The 23,842-nt window shown below is 42.8% G+C and overlaps 1 long non-coding RNA gene and 1 pseudogene across 1 annotated transcript in view; one reads left to right on the forward strand and one right to left on the reverse strand.

Moving 5' to 3' along the window:
- Positions 1–22,763, forward strand: part of LOC148134650 (uncharacterized) — a 36,913-nt gene extending 14,150 nt beyond the window's left edge. The window contains exon 3 of the long non-coding RNA XR_015755787.1: positions 22,707–22,763. This is a non-coding gene — a long non-coding RNA (uncharacterized LOC148134650). The remainder of the gene's footprint in view (positions 1–22,706) is intronic.
- LOC148134651 (uncharacterized) lies at positions 7,282–16,431 on the reverse strand (annotated as a pseudogene).
- Positions 22,764–23,842: the final 1,079 nt, after the last annotated feature.

Below are 23,842 nucleotides of genomic sequence, written 5' to 3' on the forward strand. Positions count from 1 at the left end.
AGTTGACATGAAATCAAGTCCAGGTTTTAATCTGGCAATCCAGTGAATGTGGGGGAACTGCTATTGGTAATTTTTGTCCTTGTTGGTACTCTGGGCATTGCACCACCAATGCAGCTGTCAGCATCTGATCCTAGCCACCATTTTCATTTTGGACACCCCTGGATCACTCTGGTAGAGTTCAGCCAGTATCTGGCAGTGACCTTTACTCAGAACTAATCAATCTTCCTTCCCATAATATGGAGCTCACCATATCAGACAGGTCTCACCTGATCCAGAAGTGTTTCAGCTCTGGTTGCGATTACTTGTTCTCCTCATATCAGCAGCTGTTTTAGTTTTGCCAGGACCAGATCTGTGTCCACAGTCTGATATGGTCAGCAGTGACTGGAAGGTGTCCAGAAAGTTTAAAGTCAGAATGGGCTAAGACTCAGAGCCACTTCCCTTACTTCTGAACCGGAGCTACGAGACCATTTCCAAGGTGGACTCTTTCAATAGCAGATTAAAAAGGTTGCCAGGAAGGAGGCCAGGTTACATGTGAAATTTGTAATAATTCACCTAATCCAAAGACAAACCCATGCTCCTGTATGGACATGGGAGCCAGGGCACCTTTGATCACCCTGCAACAGGTCATTATGGTCTTGTTGACACTGTAGCTAAAGTAGATTACAGTGGGTGCCTGGAACAGACATTTTTCCCTTTTAAATGAATACACCACCTGGGAGAAAATGTCTAAAGACTATGTCCAAGTTCTTGAAGAGCTCCTTATTGGTCTTCCTGGTTATGAGCACATTTATTAAATGGTAACCTGGGGTAGACCTTGTAAAATGTTCTGCATCACCCCACTGAAAAATGGCTCAGGCTGAAGACACCTCAAAAAGGCAGTCTCAAATTGGTACAAACCCTTTGGGTATTAATTGTAGCATACTACTGGGAAAATCCATTATCTAACTGGAATTGCAAGTATGCATGGCTCATGTTCAGCTTAGTGAAGGACATCATCAGTGCTGGCTTTGTGTGTAAATCCTCTATGCCAAGGATTGAATCTTTATCCAATCTGTTTACCATTTAACATCCCCACAAAGGCAAACTGGGTTTCACAATCAGTATGACTGGTGCTGCCAATTCCACAAACTGGACTGGTTTGATGATTCCTTCACTTTCCAGCCTCCTGATTTTTGGCTCTACTTTTGCCTGTAACAGCAATGTCATCAGGCAAGCTTTGCCAAATCATTGCATTACTTCCTGGTCAACAAAGTGGCCTTGGCTCCTTTGATCATCCCTAGACATTCCCAAATACTTCTGGCATTTATTTATGACGACTCAGGCAGCCATTTTCTAATCATAAAATGGTGGGCCAATCAAGGAGAGTCTTCCTCAACCAATTTCCCCCCCCCCATCCAGCTTGGGCCAGAGTCTTTTACTACAGTCAGTGTTAAAAAACCAGCTGCTTCTCATAAGAGACCAGAACCGAAGTTGGACCCTTAATCTGTAAAGGTTCCCCTGGTATAGGTTCAGTCTAGTCATGGTCTTAAGCTTAAGGGCTGGGAGTCCATAGTGAGTTCTGTTAAAGACTGGTTCTGCAATCACTGAGCTGCACTGGTATCAATCTACATTAGAACTGGGTGACAATTTAACTAGATTGGTTCTATTTGGATGTTAAGTAAATTAGCTGTTCCAAACCAGATATAGGTGGACCTTCCAGAGCATGCACTCTCCTGGATACTGCCCTATGAGATCTCACTCAATTTAGGTCTCATGGGACTCGCTGTCTCATGTCTGCATAGTGGCAGCAACTACAATGGCTTACCAGCCCAGATTCTGAAGAAAATGTTTGTCCGAGGCTTGGCTGTGGGCTGACCTAGAGTCTGTTCAGGATACGTCCAGAGTTAGGCTATGCAGTTGCCTGCACTCAAGTTGTACCCCAAGCTCAGTTGACTTGGCAAGGGTGTCCATTTCCATCAGAATACCCTGCAATCATGCTCCACTTGCCACATTTTCTGATGACAAAGACAATTGCAGAGTAAAGTCCAGTTGGGCTTTAGCATGTTCACATCATTAATTCCACATACCAAATGGGTTCTCAGCATCTCATTAAGGGTTAAACCAAAGTCATGTACCTCTGCCAAAGATTTTTACCTAGTCAAAGATCCTGACATTGATTCCCCAGTTCTCAAATTGCCAAGTAAAAATCAATAGCATCTCTGAATGAGAGAGAGCTTGGAATTGTAATATTCCTTAACTAAATAAGTCAACTCTTGAAACAATTTGTGTTTGGTGCCTCAGGAAAGACTCCGAAACCAAAAAAGCTGCAGGTCCAGAGTGAACAGACCCTCTGACACTTGTTTGTCAGCCAAGGCTCTGATTAGACTAGGTTAACAGCCTAAATCAGCAGGGAATTATTTGGAGATGCTAGTGTTGGACTGGGGTGTACAAAGTTTGAAAACTAGCACCAGGTTATAGTCCAACAGGCTTAATTGGCAGCACTTTAAGGAGCAGCACTCCAAAACCTAGTTTTTCAGTTAAACCGGTTTGACTATAATCCGGTGTTTTTTGTCCCCCCCCCCCAAAGTCTCAATCAGGGAACTCATTGTAATGAGATCAGCCAGGAGGATCTCAAAATCACTACAAAGCTGAAGATATCTCTGCATATAGAGGAATGGAGAAAAACTAACACCCTCCTCCCATTCTTCACACTAGAAATACAATTGTGAATTTTGGAAACCCTACATTCTTGAATTGTTTTTTCCCCCCCACCTGTAAGCCTGAGCAAGCAACTCCATTGTGACAAGCAGATGGAGCTCAGTGGAGTTGAATTATAGCCTCAAACTTTCCAGCAGGGGTCACTAGATAGCCTACCTAGACCATGGACTCCTCTTTAGAATCAATCAAGTCTCACTAGGAGAGATCTCCAAGACAGGCACCTCAATACTTCGCTACCTCAAGCCCACAGATAACAATGCTGCACTTCAACGATCAAGGATATTCAACCTTGGATCTTTGGGTGACTGTCCAAGGCAGACTTTGGGGTACACAGTCACCAGGCGGAGACTGATAGCTAACTCTAGTAGCTGAGGACAGACTCAATCAGAACCTTGGGTTCATGTCACACCATGTGACCCTCACCACACTATACACTCACCCATGCACTCGTGTGCACATATCTATGGGGCAAATTTGCATTTGCCGATAGATTCTATTTTGAATGAAATAGAATGTGTAGACAGTCAGTCCATATGACATTTTATTGATTCAATTTCCAAATTAGAATTATTCTGACAAGGTTGGGATACATACAGACTAACTGCACATCCTAATGCATTATCTGAGCCAAGATGTCACTTTAAAAATAAGACCTCAAGTTCTCAGGACTGACTTGAAAGTAGTTCTGGGATTTACATATTAAATCAAAATACACATTTCCAAAGTGATTAAAGACATAACAGCAATCTAGGTTTGTACAATACATCTAGTTATATGACATCTTTTACTATAAAATTGTGTCCTATAATCCTGCCCTATCTACCTGACAGAAGGAGCAGCACTATGAAAGCTTGTACTTCAAAGTAATCTGTTGGACTATCACTTGGTGTTGATTTATTAATCTCTGGTCAACCCCAGTCCAACACTGGCATCTGCACGTTGTAGATATCCAACGGTTAGACTTGGCTTGTGATTTCATTCCATGTATTTTTTAGCTTTATTCTCTCATTTGGGTAAGCCAGCATCCCATTTCGATCATTCCTCACTACATTGGTATCACTTGATAATTTTTCAAAATGCGTACAATAGTTGGTGAGCATAGAACAATTCCCATTTGTCTCATAGGAGATAGTTTGAGTTTGAGGTTGGGATGTAGGTTATAACAAAATGGCGAGAGCTTCACGTTGTAATTGGCTGTTCTGTACCTGCTTGATACTGGATGCCAAAAGTTCTAGATTAGCAGTCTTAAAAAAAAATTGACAGTTAAGTCGATTGTAAATTTGATAACCTGAAGGCAAATAAAAACCATTCAGCATTAGTTCTATCATTAGAGTGAGCATTATTAAATCACTTTCTAGCACTAGTTTTGAACACTTCAAATCTACAGAACCATTCTACTTCCATGTTCATTGGTTTAATCCAGCATTGTCAAATCAGTTAGGTTGTTTCTGCAGGCATTTGACTTTTTCTGAAAAAAGTCTGAATTAGCATACAAGCTTATGCACGAGTTGCAAGACAATAAATTTCACCTTTTGGTCACTTTGCAAAGAAAGAATAGTTCCAGCCACTTCAGTGGCGATTCATTGCTAGAAACTATTCACATCCCTGCCTGTCATGTCACAGTAATATAGAACTGGAAAGTTATGCAATTTGTTAATGTGGTGTTAATAGAAAACCAGAATATTTTTTCATTTCCTTGATTACCAGCTTTCTTTCCCATTCCTGTATTTTTTGCCAGAATTCCCAAAGAGCTGAGATTACCAAGTGCAATACATTTCATGAGTTCACTCTTGTAAATCCCTGCATGACAGGTCCCTGATCAGGACTGGCCTATCAGGGTGCAGTTCCAGGTGAAAACATCTCACCCTATGATGAAACCAGGCAGAATCTTGCCTGTTTGTCCTCCCAGTTGGACAACTAGTACACAACCAGAGGACCTAAGGAGGCAAAAAGCAACAAAGATAAAATTGATTATGTTTTGATTATTTTTATTCTACAGCAGTAAATAAAAAACAACCAAAAAGGCTTGGTTCCAATTCATTTTCTCGATTAGTTCGATTGAGGTGCCTTTGATCAGATGAGCAGAAAAGCTTCGATATAAACCACTGAAATTTGTTATTTTATATATAAAATAAATGGAAGAGAATTCATTGCTGCTTAAATGAGGGTTAGATAGGTTCTCATTGTCGACCTTTTTCCTCAGATGAAAGGCTAACACGAGGGCATATCGCTTTAAATTGAGGGGCAAGAGATTTGGGGGTAGTTTCTTCACTCAGTAGTAGGGGCATGGAATGGCATGCCTAACAGACTTGCTGCATTAAGGGCATTGTTCCACTATTATCCATATATGGAGTGTAGGTTAGATGGGCAGATTATTTTCACAGGCCAGCACAACAAGGTCTGAAGGGCCTGTACCCATGACCACAGGAACTATTAGAGACAGTGAAAAACCAAATTAAGTATTCCACTAAAAGCCTACTAGCCTGACTGTATTGAAAGGATTGTCTCAACAGGTCAATCAGTAGGACAGGGGTTCATGTGGTGCAGTGGTTGGGCCCCTACCACTGGGTTCAGAGTGAGATGTGCAGCTTGGAAACAGGCCCTTCGGTCCAGCTCATCCATGCCAACCAGATACCCCAACCCAATCTAGTCCCACCTGGCCCATAACCCTTCAAACCCTTCCTATTCTATACCCATCCAGATGTAGTGTTTCATTACCATATGAGGTAACATCTTCAGTGACCTCCAGACAAAGCATTGCTGATTCCTGCTTTCTATTTATATTTGGGTTGGTGATGTCATTTCCGGTTCTCAGGTGAGGGTGGTAAATGGGATCCAAGTCTGTTTGTTGATAGTTCTGGTTGGAATGTCATGCTTCTACGAATTCTCATCTGTTTGGCTTGTCCTAGGATTGATGTTGTCCCAGTCAGAGTGGTGTCCTTCATCTGTAAGGATACTAGTAAGAGGGTCATGTCATTTTGTGGCTAATTGATGTTCATGTATCCTGGTGGCTAGTTTTCTACCTATTTGTCCAATGTAGTGCTAAGATTTGCTTTCCATAACTCAAGTTTGAGACATGATTTCTCACACAAAGCCATGTTGACTATCCCTAATCAGTCCTTGCCTTTCCAAGTACATGTACATCCTGTCCCTCAGGATTCCCTCCAACAACTTGCCCACCACCAACATCAGGATCACTGGCCTATAGTTCCCTGGATTGCTTTTAAAGCACTTTTCTTAAATAGTGGCACCATGTTAGCAAACCTCCAGTCTTCCAACACCTCATCTGTCAGTATTAACGATACAAATATCTCAGCAAGAGGCCCAGCATTCACTTCCCTAGCTTCCCAGTTCTAGGGTACACCTGATCAGATCCGGGGATTTATCCAGCACTTCTTCCTCTAATGGAGGATTTTAAGATGTTGCCATTTATTCCCTACGTTCTATATCTTCATGGTCCTTTTCCACATGAAATGCTGATGCAAAATACTCATTTAGTATCTCCCCATCTCCTGCAGTGCCACACAAGGCCATCTTGCTGATCTTTGAGGGGCCCTATTCTCTCCCAGTTACCCTTTTGTCCTTAACACATTGTAAAAACCCTTTGGATTCTACATAACCCTATTTTCCAAAGCTACGTCTCTTTTCTGCTCTCCTGATTTCTCAAGTATACGCCTACTGCCTTTATACTCTTAAAAGGATTCACTTGATCTAATTTAGTCTGTGTCTGACATATGCTTCCTTTTTTCTTAAAGCAAACCCTAGTGGTTTCGTTCAATTCTCATCTACCCTGGTGGTCTGTGAGCAGATTAATTTTTAAAAATGTTCAGGGCTGTTGTGCCATGGTAGTGTCCCTACCTCAAGATCTGAGGCCTGTACTCAAGTTCTATCTGCTTTAGATGTCTCAACATCTGAGCAGGTTGATGAGAAAATCTGTCAACTCGACAACTCATGTCGAGATACAGCTATTTCAGTCATGTTTGGCTCTTATGCTTTTAAGAGCGGATGGCCAGAAGGACACCTGAAAGTAAACTCTGCAAAATATTATTTGCTAAAATCAGAACAATTCAGTGGAGTAAGATTATACCCGAGTGTGCCTCCTATCTCCATTTATAATGTCATTGAAGATGGAAATCCATCTAAGTATCTGATCTAAAAGCCTCCTCTAAACATAAGCCATAACATTTCTTATCTTTAAAAGCTTGCTTCATATTGAGAAATGTAACAAACATTGTAAGGAATGCAATGTCCTTCATTATTCATTTGTGAAAGGGATTCTTGAACTTTTTGAATCATTCCTCAAAAATAATTTCAGCAAGCAACTTTGACAGTTGTGGGTAAATGCATTGTGTGGTTTGTTAATTAAAAAAAGGTCCAACACCCAAATGTTTGTGCCAAGTTAACTAATCTCACTGGCCATGGGAGGTAATACTAATGCAATTGTTGATCTTAATGTTCCCAGATTAAGGGCAAATGGATCAGGAGACAATTAAATCTCTGCTATTTTACCAAAGTATTGAGGTGTGAGAGAGGGTGCTGCCACTTGAGGCCTCAGTGGTATGGCAGAAATTGCCTGAGCATTGGCTAATACCTGGAAAGAAAAGGGACACAGCATATATTGTCTCAAGTCAATGAAATGTCCAAATTCAAGGTTTGAGTGGTACCAAGTTCAGAGGTCAGGTTGGTGGGGGGGAGAAAGAGAAAAAAAAAGAATCCAGCAACACTCCATTGAAAGGAGTCTTTGTGCCATCCCTAAAGCCACTTATTTCCATCTCCAGAACAATTGATTTTTCCCCATGGCTCAACTCATCTGCTGTTGAAACCTTCATGGCTATTGTCTCTATTTAACTGTTCAACACATTCCTGGCTGGTCCTTCACATTTTGCTCTGTAAAAAAAAAAGTGTTAGGTCATCCAAAACAGTGCTATTCTTGTCTAAACTCACAGCAAGTTCCATATTCTCTTATCCCTCTGTTCATTAACATCTTCATTCTTAGTTCTATAATCTCTTGCAAAAGAAAAAAAAATGCTGCAAGATAGGTGCTTCTCTACTTCTGGACTCTCTACATTCCCCATTGTACTTTATACACCATTGTGACTGTGCCTTCAGTTGTTGAGGTACAAGCTCTGGAACTCTTTCCCTACACACATCTGTCTTTCAGATGTGTTCTCTTCCTGCAAGTCTCTTAAAAACTGTCCCTTTGACCAAGTGGAGTACTGTGTTCACTCCACTTGTCTTTTCTTAGTGCCCTGTTGGATAACCTCTGATAGAATTGTTTTTCCCCCCCATCTTTTCTGTGGAGAGACAGAAGCTGGATTGTTGTCCTTCGACAGAATTAGGAATGTTTAATAGAAGCAGTCAAAATTGTGACCAAAGAGGAATAGGTGGTCATTTAACCCTTCCATAAGATCATGGCTCATCTGTGATTCAACTCCACGCACTAACTTTTTTAAAAAAAAAATATGAAAGCAACAACTTATCAATCTCAGATTTAAAAGGAATAATCAATTTGGCATCTATTAGCATTTATGAAAGAATTCCAAATGTGCATCATTTTTACATAGAGGTTTCCTCACTATGCTCCTGAAAAGTCTGACTTCATATTTACACTATTTCCCTATTCTTGAAAATCTCCAACTTCCAGAAACAGTTGAAGAATCTTGCACATATAGCATGTAAACAGCCTCAGCCCAAACCAACCAGGTTTCTAAGTTGAACTAATCCCTTTTCCAAATTAGTCTATGTCTCTAAACCCTTCTGTCCATGGACCCATCCAGATGCCTTTTAAGTGTTATAATTGTCCAATTAAAATATTTATTAAAAAATGTTGCAATAGTACCCACCTAGTCTCAGCTTGTTCCATGTACACCATCCTTTGGTAGAAAGGTTATCCCTGATGTCCCTTTTAAAATTTTTTCTAACCTTAAACTCATGCCCTCTAGTTTTGGGCTCCATTAACTTGGGAAAAAGACCTGGCTATCCACCCTATCCATACCCCTTGTGATTTTCAAAGCCTCAATAAAAAGGTCACGCTTCAGCCTCCTACATGCTAGGGAAAGAAGTCCCAGCCTATTCTTAACTCAAACCTTAAGACTTAAGACTTGGCTTTTTACACTTTCCAATTTAACAACATCTTTCCTACAGCTGGGCAACCAGAATTGTACATTGTACTCCAACTTTACACTTGCATTCTTGTCACATGCCTGTTGTCACTGACCAGGCCAGACCCTCACTTTGCAAGTTGTTTTAAGTATAACATGGATATTCTGGAAGGGATGTAGATGGCCAGCCCATGTTTTAAACAAAACAATTTGCAAGATTACTGAATGAAGCAAAAGACAATACAGAATAACTTAACCCAACAGATTATCCCAATTTATGATGCTGTTCTATATAGATAGAGATGAATTAATGTTATTTCTGCAACTATAAATTCTGATACAGAACAAGAATGAGGAAATATATATTCAGCTAAAAAATGATATGTTAGCATGAGACATTATTATAGAACAATGGTAGATGTATGGGCAAACAGGAAAAACATCTGTTTCCCATTTGTACAGAGACACAGAAACAAACCCCAATTAAAGGGCTAGTGATAAGATGCTGTGAGGGGCAGTGCAGATGGAGGGAGTAGATAATGGTAAGCAAAGGATGGGATGACGTCAAACAACCTTATGGGGGGGCCGGAGATAGGCAATTGTCACAGACAAGGCCAGATAAACAGAAGTTGTGGGATCAGTCTTAAGGAAATGAATGACGTAAGCGGAGGATGGGGGCAAACAGTGAAATAAGAAAAAATATGGGGATTCAAACTGGATAAATGAGAGTTTGTTGGATTTGATGTGCATTTGTCATTGCCTTACCTGGCATTAGACATTGCACCCACTTGCAAGTGTACAAATAAACAACACGGTTTCAGATTTTTGGTCTCGGACTGAAATTATTGTTGAAGTGAGTGAGCTTTTGTTTCTCACAACAATCCCCATAAACACCCCTTGGCACAAAAGGTAAAAATCAAACAGGGTCTTACAGGAGACAAAAAGAAACCAAACCAGAGAAGAGCTGACTGCATTATACAAGTGTTTTTTTTTAAAAAAACACTTAAGCTTTTGCCTGAGGCAGTACCTATAATCAAACTCGCCCTAAAAACTTAACCCAAGTGTTTCAGAGTCTGTCTTTTACAAGCTCTGGAAAAAGACAACAAGGACACCATAACTTGTTAGAGGAGCAGTCGTGTACAGCTGTAACAATGTCACAACTCCTGTACTCAGTGCTCTGATTGAAGGCAAGCATGTCAACTGACAGTCTACCTGTGGTGGCACTTTAAACTATATACTTGCACCCCTAGGTCACTGACAACACTCCAGGATACTACCATTAACTGTGCAAGCCCTGCCCTGGTTTTTCTGACTAAAATGCATCCAGCTGAATTAAACTATGTCTGCCATTCCTCAGCCCATGGTGCCAGTTGATCAGGATCCAGTCAGTCACTCTTAAATAACCTTAACTGTCAACCACACCACCAATTTTGGGGTAATCTGCAAACTTACTAACCATGCCTCAAATGATTTGGATAAGAATACAAGTGATGAACAATAATGGAGCCAGCACTGATCATTACAGTACACTGCTGGTCACAGGCCTCCAGTCTGAACAGTGACCTTCTATCACCACCGGTCTCCTACTGACAAGCCAATTTTGTGTCCAATTGGCTAGCTCTCTGGATCCCACATGACCTTACGATCAGTCAAACATGTGGAACCTGGTCAAAGGCCTTCCTAAAGTCCATGCAAACAATGTTTACTGCTCTGCCTACATCTTGTTTTACAAGATTCATAACCAGGTTATTGTCCAACAGCTTTATTTGTAAGCACTAGCTTTCCGATAGGAAGGAAGGAGACCAGAATTGCATGCAATATTCCAACGGTGGCCTAACGAATGTCCTGTACAGCCACAGCATGACCTCCCCACTCCTGTACTCAATACTCTGACCAATAAAGGAAAGCATACCAAACGCCTTCTTCACTATCCTATCTACCTGCGACTCCACTTTCAAGGAGCTATGAACCTGTACTCCAAGGTTTTTGTTCAGCAACACTCCCTAGGACCTAACCATTAAGTGTACAAATCCTGCTAAGATTTGCTTTCCCAAAATGCAGCACCTTGCATTTATCTGAATTAAAATCCATCTGCCACTTCTCAGCCCATTGGCCCATCTGGTCTTTCAGAGCACTGCTTCTTCAGCTACCTGAAGGTGAAATGCTGAAAGCTAGTGCTTCCAAATAAAGCTGTTGGACTAATCGGGTATTCTGTGATTTTTAAACTAGGTCCACCCCAGTCCAACACATCTCTTGGTTGCCTCTTCCAAAAAAAAAACAATTGAAGAATTTCCCCATGCTCAAAGCTATGCTATTTATTCCTAATCAGTCTTTGCCTTTCCAAATGCATGTTGATCCTGTCCACCACTGACATTAGACTAGCTGGTCTGTGGTTCTAGTGTTTTCTTGCAGCCTTAAAGAAAGGTACAATATTAGCTAACCACGAGTCTTCCGGTACCTCACCCATAGCTGTCAATGATACAAGTGTCTCTGCTCGGGGTCCCCATAGCTTTCTCCCCAGCTGCCCATAGTGTCTTGGGATAGACTTGATCAGATCCTGGGATTTACCTACCTATACATGTTTTAAGACCTGTAAATTGGACTGTTTTCAGATAGCACAATATCTCAGAGTTCCCTGGCTTCCCTAGCATTCTCCACAGCAAATACCAATACAAAATATTCATTTAGGATCTCAACCATCTCCCATGGTTCCACACAGATGGAAACATTGATCTTTAAGGGACCCTATTGTCTCCCAGGTTATCCCTTTGCCCTTAACATACTGTTGAATCTTTGGTTTCTCCTTTCCCTATTTGCCAAAGCAATCTTATGTCCCTTTTTGCTCTGATTTCCCTCAAGTGTACTCCTACACCTCCTGTACCCCTCAAGGGTACACTTGATCCCAGCTGTCTGCACCTGCCATGTACCTCCTTTTTCTGGCCTCAAGTGTCTAGTCATCTCAGGTTCCCTACTTCTATTAGCCTTACCCTTCACATTTATAAGAACATGCTAGCCCTGAATTCTCATTATCTCACTTTTGAAAGTCTCCCACTTGCTATATGCAGGTTTTTCCTGCAAACAGCCTCCCCTTGCCCCAGTCAACTTGGGCAGTTCCTGTCTAATTGGAACAAGGCCAATTCTGATCTTTAATTGGTGGACCAGGCCTATCCTTTTCCATAAAAGGATTTTAAAGCTCAGAATTACATCCACTGGTCCCAAAGTGTTCCCCCACTAACACCTCAGCTACTTACCCTGCTTTATTTCCCAAGAGGAAACATTTTGCCTTTTCTGTAGTAGGGCCATCCACATTGTGTTCAAAATGTTATCAAATTCCTCCCCAATCCAAATCCTAAATACTATGGCAATCCTACTCTATTTGGAAAATTAAAACCCCCTGCTATTACAATTCTTATTCTGGCAGCTATCTCCCTTCATATTTATTCTTCAATTTCCTCACTGACTTTAGGAGGTCTATAGTACAGTCCCAAAGTAATAACCTTATTTCTCAGTTCCACCCATATTGCTTCATTGGATGATCGTCAGAAGTATCCTCTAAGTATTTTTGGAGAGGTTTTCCCTAATAAACACCATTCCCCCTCCTCTCTTGCCTTCCCTGCTGTCTTTCCTATTGCATCTGTACCCCAACACAGCTGCCAGTTCTCTCCTGCAACCATGTTTCTGTAATAGCTACAATATCCCAGTTCCAATCCATACATTTATCTGCCTTAATGTCAGGCCTCTTTCACTTAGATGAAATGCAGTTTAATCAATCAAAACCAATCTTCACCCAATCCCTGCTGTGCTCTTGCCTGCCTTGTCTATTTAATTTATGTACTAGCCTCAACCTTCTCTCTTGACTCACTACTGCTTAGGGTCCCACACCAGTGCCAGACTACTTTCAATCCTCTCATAGCTCCAGCAAGTCTCCTCACCAGGATATTGGTCACTCTAGTTTAGGTGCAAACCATCCCTCTTTGAAGGAGATCCCAAATGTTCCAACATTCTGAATCCCATCCCCACACTAGCTCCTTAGCCACACATACCTTTGACTCTGGCATCAGGGAGGCAACACACCATCTTCAACACAGTCACAGAAAAGATCTGTGACCCTGACAATAGGAGTCTATCATAATTAGTCAATTGAATCTTGCCATATCCTGCTTTACAGAACTAAGTGTTGCCAGAGACCTGGCTACTACCATTTCCATCTAAACTAAATCCTCCGAAAAGTCATTCATTCATTCATTCATTCATTCATTCATTCATTCATTCATTCATTCATTCATTCATTCATTCATTCATTCATTCATTCATTCATTCATTCATTCATTCATTCATTCATTCATTCATTCATTCATTCATTCATTCATAAATAAATAAATAAATAAATAAATAAATAAATAAATAAATAAATAAATATTTGTTTGAGAAGGGGATAGCCACAATAGACCCCTGCACAAGCGGCTAGCCTCCCCTGGACTGAACCTGCAGTGTCACTACACCCCTGAAGCAGCCATCTATCTACATTCTCTACCTCCTACATACTCCTGTACTTCCAACTGTCTGGCAATTGTTGGAGGGAAACCATAGCTAGACAGTTCCTGTAGATAGTCACCAAGGACATTCAACTACTCCCTGATCTCCCACATCTGACAGAAGGGTACCACTCCACTAAATGCCAGCTCAGCTCCTTTAACAACTAGGAGACTTATGGGAAAAAAAAGGGTCTTACCTTGTTGCTGCTTGTCCCCCTCAAAACCCAGTATCCACCTATGCCTGTTCTTAGATGTAACTAGCAGCACCTTACAAAAACTTTCAGAACAAACAACCAAGCTCACTGTCTGTAATTCACACTCCATGCTAGGACTAGTAGGCCTTGGTTTTTAAACTTGTAAGACCTGCCCTGCTTCAAGAACCAGATTTAACCAGTTTACTTAATTAGCTTAATTAAATGTCCCAATGTGCTAACTCTATCTCCCCTCTCTGTTCTCAATAATTTTTTTTTAAAACTTTGATTAAATTACCTCTTAAGTTTCTAATCAACCTATTCAAAGATGTGAGATTTTGAACCCAAACCTCCTGGCTCAGAGGTAGGGACATTACCACCAGCCCCCTCCTCTTAACTTTCTCAATTACAAGGTATACAACTCTATTTAACATAAGTTGTTACTAAATATCGTAAGAATTAAATCTGCAACAGAGGTCCTTGCAGAGTCAGTCACATTCTGCCAATTAGTGCATCTGCTCATTATCCTTACTTCTGCTGCAGAGTCCATTTTCTAACCAGGTGAATAATTTGTCTTCAATTCCATGAGCTTCAATTGCTTCAAAGTGCAGATTTTGCTCTCTCTGAGGTGGTGACAATGTTGGAGAGCATAATGACTCAATCAGGCATGAGTGAAAAAAATCAGATTCCTAACGTTGAGAAAAACTCTCCTTAATTTTAAGAAATAAATTTGTGAGGTGTGAGTACCGCTTGTGGGGCCAGCATTTATTTCCCATCCCTAGTTCCCCTTGTAAAGGTGATGGTGAGCTACCTTTTTAAACTCCTGCAGTTAGTTTAGTGTAGCGAGATCTATAATGCTGTTAGGGAGAAAGTTCCAGGATTTTGATCCAGTAACACTGAAAGAATGGTGATATATGTCTATGAGGTGGAGGAGCTGGTGTTGGACTAAAGTTAAAAATCACACAACACCAGGTTATAGTCTAACAGGTTTAATTGGAAGCACACTAGCTTTCGGAGCGACGCTTATTGTCTAGCTATCACCATTGTTAACAGCTAACCTGAGAATGCAACTTTAAAAAAAAGGGTTTTGTGATTTACACGTGAAAGAAGTGAAACTATCACTGTATTCTAACAGATGAAAGGCTTAACAGACAATCAATTTTTCAATGTATAATTTCAGTTACATCACACTGCAAATTTTTGCTATAAATTCTGTGTTACGATCGAGCCCTCCACAATCACCTGATGAAGGAGCGTTGCTCCGAAAGCTAGTGTGCTTCCAATTAAACCTGTTGGACTATAACCTGGTGTTGTGTGATTTTTAACTTTGTACACCCCAGTCCAACACCGGCATCTCCAAATCAGGTTTATTTGGAAGCACTAGCCTTCAGAGTGCTGCTCCATGAAAGAGGATCGTAAGATGCAGAATTTATAGCAAAAGATTAGAATGTCATGCAACTGAAATGATATACAAGTAATGAACAAATCTAGATTTCTGTTAAATCTTTCATCTTTTAGAATGGGTTGCAGGTTTTGGTTCATTAATATGTAAATCTCAGAACTTCTTTTACAACACATACTTGAGATAGCTTAAGGTTTTATAAAAAAGGTGACATCTCAGCTCAGACAATGCATTAAAGGTGTGAGCTTAGAGCTATCTGTATCCCAATCTTGAGTCCGACTGGTTCTATTTCCAAAGTAGGAACTTATAAAATATTACATGGATTGACTGCCTGCAGATTGTACATTTTTGAGCAAAATAGAATGTATCGGCCAATATAATTCTGCAAATACAAATTCACCCCATCGACATATGTGTGTGTGCCTGCATGAGAGAGAGAGAGAGACAGAGTGTGTGCATGTGAGAGAGTGTGTGTTTGTGTGTGTGCATGCATGGTAAAGTGTGTGTGTGATGGAGTATAAGCCTGTGAGAGGGGGTGTGTGTGTGGGTGGAGCTGTATATGTGTGTGTGTGTACGAGAGCAAGTGTGTGTATGAGAGACGGTCTGCATGAATGTATGAGTGTGTGTGAGAGAGAGAGTGCATAGTCACCTGTAGTGTGACATGAACCCAATGTCTCGGTTGAGGCCATCCTCATGGGTTCTGAACTTGGCTATCAGCCTCTGCTCAGCCACTCTGTGGTGTTGTGTATCCCGAAGTGCACCTTGGAGGATGGTCACCCAAAGATTCGAGGCCAAATGTCCCTGACAGCTGAAGTGTTCCCCGACTGGGAGGGAACATCTGTCTGGTGATTGTTGCGCGTCCATTTATTCTGCTTGATCTCGCCAACGTACCATGCCTTTGGGCATCCTCGCCTGCAGCATATGAGATAGACAATGTTAGTCGAGTCACATGAGTACCTGCTGTGCACGTGGTTGGTTGTGTCCCCAAGTATAATGGTGATATCCGTGTCGACACACTGACATGTCATGCAGTGGTTGCCATGACAGGGTTATACAGTGTTGTGGTCGATGCTATCTTGAAGGCTAAGCAGTTTGCTATGAACAATGGTCTGCTTAAGGTTTGGCGGTTGTTTAAAGGTGAGAAGTGGAGATGTAGGGAAGGTCTTGGCGAGGTGCTCATCTTCATTGATAATGTGTTGCAGGCTGCAAAGAACATGGCATAGATTCTCCACTCACGGGAAGTACTGGACAGTGAAGGGTGCCCTCTCGGCTGCATCCCATGTCTGTCTCCTGAGGAGGTCATTACGGTTTCTCGCTGTGGCACGTTGGAACTGGCAATCGATGAGTTGAGCATCATACCCTGTTCTTACGAGGGCATCCTTGAGCACCCTCAGGTGTCTGTTGTGTTCCTCCTCATCTGACCAGATCCTGTGTATGTGCAGGGCTTGTCCATAAGGGATGGCTGTTTTAATATGTTTCTTGTGGAATCTAGGAAAGTGCACCATTGTGAGGTTATCCATGGGGTTGCAGTAGAGTGAGGTACTAAGGTGCGCGAGATGTGTGTGTCCAAGAATGAGACTGATACTAAAGAGTATTCCATGGTGAGTCTGATGGTGGGAGGAAACTTGTTGATATCACTGTGTAGTTGTTTCAGTGACTCCTCGCCATGGATCCAGAGGAAGAAAATATTGCCAGTATATCTGGTGTATAGTGCTGGTTGGAGATCCTGTGCAGCAAAGAAGTATTGTTTGAACTCGTACATGAAAATGTTAGCATAGTGGGGTGCAAGTCAAGATGTTGAGTGGCTTGGAAGGGAACTAGGTGGTGGTCTATCCATGTATTTGATGCTGTTGTCCTCCTGTTATGATGGAGGAAAGGTCATTGAAGCAGCTGAAGATGTCTGGGCCGAGGACAATACCCTGAGGAACTCCTGCAGTGATATATTGCAGCTTAGATGATTGAACTTCAATAACCACAACTATCTTTCTCTGTTTTGACTCCAGCCAGCAAAGAATTATCCCCCGATTCCCATTGACTCTAGTTTTGCGAGGGCTCCTTGATGTTTTTAGAAGCAAATTCAGTGGTGATAATGTCATTTGCACACTGTCAAATGCAGCTTTGATGTCAAGGGCAGTCACTCTCACTTCACCTCTGGAATTCAGCTCTTTTGTCCAGGTTTAAAGGAAGAATGTAATAAGATTAGCATCTGAGTGGCCCTAGCAGAACCAAACTGGGTGTCAGTGAGCAGGTTATTGTTAACCAAGTACTGCATGATAGCACTGTTGATGACCCCTTCCATCGGTTTATGGATGATCAAGCATAGACTGATGATTAGGTAATTGGCCAGTTTGGATTTGTCCTGTTTTTTTTGTCTACAGGACATACCTGGGCAATTTTCCACATTGCTGGGTTGATGCCAGTGTTGTAAGTGTACTGGAACAGCTTGGCTAGTCATCCGGCAATTCTTGTAGCACAACTCTTTATCCCATATCCTTTACAATAACCAGTGTCTCCAGCAGTTTCTTCATATCGCAATTAAGTCCTCATGCCTGAGATGGCAGTTTTAAAATCTTGCTGTCAGGTGGTGAGAAGCTCATGTGTTTGTGTCTCATTTATAGCCCAACTTACCATATTAACATAACACTCCCAGTCTTCTTTTGCATAGTTGGATTTTAAAAAGTGCACGGATGAAACAAAGTGGCTTGTCTGGCGGTTATCCATTGCAGCTTGTTGAATGGTGATGATGACCATCTAGCTTCTCCTCTGAAACCGCAGCTTCTGCATAAGATACCTTCATGATCAATTGGCATGCTCTTCTTGGACCCTTCATCCACATAATATGGCATCAGCAAAGCACTAGCTGCACAATATCCTAGTGCTTGGCCTCGGTCCAACTCGGTGTGTACTTTTCAGTAAGGCGGTGGAGTAGGGCTTCTGAGCCTGGGGCTTTTCTGCTCCATCTGCTTTTCTTTTCTCTCATTTTAAATTTTTTTTCTCTTTTACTTACCTCTTGGGAAGACCTCGGTCAGAGCAATGGTATCCATCAGAGACTGCAAATGGGCCCAGCAGTGCGGACTTGTGGCGGGGGCGTTGGAGGCGTTTGGATTCCTGGCAGCATCTGTGTCCTGAGCAGATTCATTGAGGCAGCAGCAGTTGCGCATATTGGCCCAGTACGAAATCTGGCGGCATTGGCAGTGGCTTCATTTGCAACGTGGGCTCGAAGTGGATTCATGGCAGTGGTGGAGTTGAGTTTATGCCAGTGTGGTACCTGGCAGCATTGGTGAGGCAAATCAAGGACTCCTAGTAGCCAGTGCGTCAGTGGAGGCGAGTCGGTACCACAGACTGGCGACTTTCGTTCCTGCGGCAGTGGTCTGGCAAAGGGAACTCGTGCCTGGGCCCCAGGCCCATGGCAGAGAACTTAACAAGAAGGACTGTAAATTTGAACACATTTTCTTTATTTGTCCATTTCTCTGCCTTTTTATAGTCTGTTTTGGTTTATTTTTCTGTGTTTTAAGATCGTGTCGGATTTTATGACACCATACAACACTCTTTACTATATTTTGTAACAAAATACACATGACAATAACTAAATCAAACATTAATACTTTAGTGTTGAGATAGACTCAGGACTTGCATGATTGTGACATGCCTATACATCGTGACCGATATCTTGTGCATCTATCCCAGATTCTTGGCACTGATACGGATCGAGGCATCTTCTGTGACTTATCTTAGAACAGAAGGTCTTTAATGCTCAGTTAGATGCAGACAGCCTTTGTGACTGACACAGCCTGCTTTGTTTTGGCATAGATGTCTTTAATGCTAAGTTAGAGGCAGGCAACCTTAAATTGGCTTAGACTGCATTTTTAGCGCAGCAATCAAGCCCTAAGAAATAGGAGCAGGAGCAAGAACAGGCCATTTGGCTCCTCGAGCCTGCCCTGCCATTCAATAAGATCATGGCTGATCTTCCCAGGTCTCAACTCCTTTTTTGAGCCAGCTCACCTCAGTCCTCAACTCCCTGATATTTAAAACACTTATCTATCCTTGTTTTAAATGTTTGGTTGGTTGATTGTCATGTGTACCTAAGTACAGTGAAAAGCTTTGTTTGTGAGCAGTAGAGGCAGATCATAGTGAGCAAGGACATGCAAAAAAAACTTAGAGGTGTCCAAGTTACATTGCACAGTGTGTGCGCTAGGCAAAATCAACATGCTTTCCGAGCCCACACCCTCTGATCTTACCTCCAATACCAGATGAATGCCATTTACAAGTTCGCTGATGACACCACCATAATTGGTTGAGTCTCAGATGGCGACGAAACAGACTACAGATGGGAGGTGAAAGACCTGGAAAAATGGTGCACTAAGAACAAGCTAGCTCTCAATGCGGCAAAACCAAGGAAGTCATTATTGACTTTTGGCGGGATGTTACTCATGCCCCCTTACACATTAACAGCACAGAGGTGGAATGAGTGGAGAGTGTCCAGCTCCTGGGAATGGTCATCAACAATAAGCTTCCTTGGACTCTTCATGTGGACGCACTGGTTACAAAGGCCCAACAACAACTCTTCTTCCTCAGGCAGCTGAGGAAATTTGGCATGACAGCGAATACCCTTGCCAACATTTCTCGGTGCACCATTGAGAGCATTCTGTCTGGATGTATCACTACCTGGTATGGCAACTGTACCATTCAAGATCAGAGACAGTTACAGAGAGTGGTGAACTCGGCCTGGACAATCACAAAGGCCAACCTCCCATCTATAGAATCCACCTACCAGGCCCGCTGTCAAGGAAAGGTCGCCAGCATTCTCAAAGATCCATCCCACCCTGGCAATGTTTTTCTACAATCTCTACCATCAGGGAGAAGGTACAGAAGCGTGAACATGCACCAGCCGGTTTTGTAACAGTTTCTACCCTCCTGCTGTTAGAATACTGAATGGACTCGCAAACTCTTAACATTTGCCTGTACCTCTGTTTTTGTTGGAGCGGCAGTTAGAGGCAATAAGGAACTCACAGGAGCTAGGGGGTGTAATGGATGGCTATTATAGGAAGGGAGAAAAACCACAGACACAGTTAGGTAGATGGGTTACGTCCAGGAAAGGTAGGAGAGGGAGACAGGTATTGCAGGAATCTCCTGTGGCTATCCCCATCTCAAACAAGTATGCTGTTCTGGAAAATGTAGGGGGCGATGGACTCTCAGGAGAATATAGCACGAACAACCACGTTTCTGGTATCGAGACAGCCTCTAATATAATGAGGGGTATGTCAGGTTCCAAGCGATTAATTGTGTTAAGGAACTCTCTCTCGTCAGAGTCACAGACAGATGTTTCTGCGGCCAGCAGTGGAAAACCAAAATGATGTGTTGCCTCCCTGGTGCCAGGATCAAGGATATCTCAGAGAGGGTGCTGAATATTCTCAAAGGGGTGAGGGGCCAGCATGTGGTCATTATACACATTGGACCTAATGACATAGGAAGGGAAAAGGATGAGATCCTGAAGGGAGAATACAGGAAGTTAGGCAGGAATTTAAAAAGGAGGTCCTTGAGGGTAGTAATATCTGGATTACTCCCGGTGCTACGAGCTAGTGAGGGCAGGAATAGGAGGATAGAGCAGATGAATGTATGGCTGCTGTATGGGAGAAGGGTTCACATGTTTGGATCATTGGAATCAGTTCTAGGATAGAAGTGACCTATATAAGAAGGATTAGATTCCCTACAACATGGAAACAGGCCCTTCGGCCCAACTAGTCCACACTGACCCTCCGAAGAGTAACCCACCCAGACCCAACCCCCCCTGACTAATGCACCTAACTCTATGGGCAATTTAGCATGACCAATTCACCTAACCTGCACATCTTTGGACTGTGGGAGGAAACCAGAGCACCCAGAGGAAACCCACATAGACACAGGGAGAATGTGCAAACTCCACACAGACCGTCGCCCGAATCGAACCTGGGTTCCTGGCATTGTGAGGGAGCAGTGTTAACCACTGAGCCACCGTGCCACCCCAGACTGCACCTAAATTGGAAGGGGACTAATATACTGGACAGGGAGATTTGCTGGAGCTGCGTTGGAGGATTTAAACCAGTAAGGTGTGAGGGAGTGTTGCTTGGAGTGCAGGTTCATAGCTCCTTGAAAGTGGAGTTGCAGGTAGATAGGATAGTGAGGAAAGCGTTTGGTATGCTTTCTTTTATTGGTCAGAGTATTGAGTACAGGAGTTGGGAGTTCATGTTCCGCCTGTACAGGACATCGGTTAGGCCACTGTTGGAATATTGCGTGCAATTCTGGTCTCCTTCCTATCAGAAAGATGTTGTGAAACTTGAAAGGGTTCAGAAAAGATTTACAAGGATGTTGTTAGGGTTGGAGGATTTGAGCTATAGGGAGACACTGAACAGGCTGGGGCTGTTTTCCCTGGAGTGTTGGAGGCTGTGGGGTGACCTTATAAATCATGAAGGGCATGGATAGGTTAAATAAATAAAGTCATTTCCCTGGGGTTGGGGGAGTCCAGAACTAGAAGGTTTAGGTTTATGGTGAGGGGAAAGATATAAAAGAGACCTAAGGAGCAACTTTTTCATGCAGAGGCTGGTACATGTATGGAATGAGCTGCCGGAGGAAGTGGTGGAGGCTAGTACAATTACAGCATTTACAAGGCATCTGGATGGGTATATGAATAGGAAGAGTTTAGAGGGATATGGGCCATGTGCTGGCAAATGGGACTGGACAAATTTAGAATATCTGGTCAGCATGGATGAGTTAGACCGAAGAGTCTGTTTCTGTACTGTACATCTCTATGACTCTGTCTGTCATTTCCTTGATTTAAGTTGAGGACACTAGTTTGAGACCCAAATTGCCCACCCTCAAACTGAATTTGAAATTTTACCATGTTATGATCACCTTCTACTAAAGGTTCCATAAGTATGCGATCCATTATTAATTCCATCTTATTACTAGCTCTAGCCAAATGGCTTGTGGCAGTGGGGTGCACTGAAAAGTAAGAGAGGCGTTTAACATTTATGGCATTCTTCATCAAAGTCAGAGCTGCAACATGTGCCAGCAGCTGAATAGCAAACGCATTGCACATGCTTGAAGATAATGGCAATCAGGAGTTACTGCCACAGTCAGTCAAGGGGTTAGTCTGATCCCACTGCAGGGTTTGGCCAGTCAGTCAGGTGATTAGTCCTTTGTAAGTCCAGGGATCTGTATTGTTGCAGTCTGGGGATTGGGCTACGGCCAGTCCTCAAGCTCAAACACAATCAGTCCAGTGATTATGTGTAGGTCAGTCTAGGTGATGTTGAGAGATCAGTACAGGGAATAGCCATGTGCCCATCAAAAATATTCGATCACTAATAATCAGGGGCTTATCAGTGATCAGTCTATGGCATCCTGGGGAAAGCAGGCAAGTATTAGGGATGTGCCTCATTGCACTGGGTCTCCATGGGATTATTGATGCTGACAAGGAGGCAGTTGGAGACAGGGAGGAAATTGGGACTTCATAGTGAATTGAGGGGACTGGGAACATTTGAAGCAGGGCGTGTGGTTCAAGCAGGTCACAATAATTCTGGCCTCTACGTGGGTGTGTATAGGACCAGAATGGGTGTAGGAACCCCCACATTCATAGGCTCTGAGGTAAAACACGTGAATTAATTGTAATATAAAGGCATTCAACCAAAATGGGTAGAGGTTGAAGGGTCATTGGGACCAGAGGAAGTTCCAAATTTATATTTGTATGAATAACTTGTAGGTTCTGCTGTAACTAATGAATTTCCACATTCCTTTTGTGTTTTAGATTACTTACAGTGTGGAAACAGGCCCTTCGGCCCAACAAGTCCACACCGCCCCGCCGAAGCAAACCGACCCATACCCCAACATTTACCCCTTACCTAACACTATCGGCAATTTAGCATGGCCAATTCACCTGACCTGCACATCTTTGGACTGTGGGAGGAAACCGGAGCACCCAGAGGAAACCCACGCAGACACGGGGAGAATGTGCAAACTCCACACAGTCAGTCGCCTGAGTCGGGAATTGAACACGGGTCTCTGGTCTCTGGCGCTGTGAGGCAGCAGTGCTAACCACTGTGCCACCGTGCCGTGTCTTCTACCTTCGAGGTCAGTTCTGTACCCAAATGGTTAGTTCTCCCTGTATTCCATGAGATCTAACCTTGCTAGCCAGTCTCCCACTGGGAACCTTGTTGAATGCCTTACTGAAGTCCATATAGCTCACCAGTCGAGAGTGTGGTGCTGGAAAAGCACAGCAGATCAGGCAGCATCCGAGGAGCAGGAGAATCGACATTCAGGAATGGGGCTGTGAGCCAAGAGGTTGGAGAGATATCTCTCCTGCTTCTCCTGCTCCTCGGATGCTGCCTAACCTGCTGTGCTTTTCCAGCACCACACTCTCGACCCTGATCTCCAGCATCTGTAGTTCTCACTTTTGCCTAGTCCATATAGATCACGTCTACCGCTCTGCCCTCATCAATTCTCTTTGTTACTTTTTGAAAAAACTGAATCAAGTTTGTGAGATATGATTTCCCACGTACAAAGCCATGTTGGAGGATGGGAAAAGTTTGTGGCTGTAACAGCTGCTCCTTGTTTTTGAGGTATTTTTAGGTGCTGGAGGTGATTTCCTCGAATTCCAGGAGAAGCAATAACTGTTTTATATACAGTTGCATTGTTTTGGAATTTTGGAGGGAAAAAGATCAAAACAACGACACTTTTAAAAGGGAGAAGGACAGATAACAGGCAGCACATGGTCAGTGAAGGAGAGGTAGAGAGAGAGAGAGCGAGCGAGAGAGAAAGAACCCCATGCCGCTAACTGACAAGGCAGAGAATCTGCACAGTCACTGCCTTTTGCTGTTTGAATTAATGTATCGCTGGACATCAGAGTGCGGCTAGGAACACTTAACAAACAGCGAAATTCACAAC

This window comes from Chiloscyllium plagiosum, unplaced genomic scaffold (genome assembly GCF_037043375.1).
Source record: "Chiloscyllium plagiosum isolate Xiang-an unplaced genomic scaffold, Cpla_swu_hap1 HiC_scaffold_53X, whole genome shotgun sequence".
NCBI lineage: Eukaryota > Metazoa > Chordata > Chondrichthyes > Orectolobiformes > Hemiscylliidae > Chiloscyllium > Chiloscyllium plagiosum.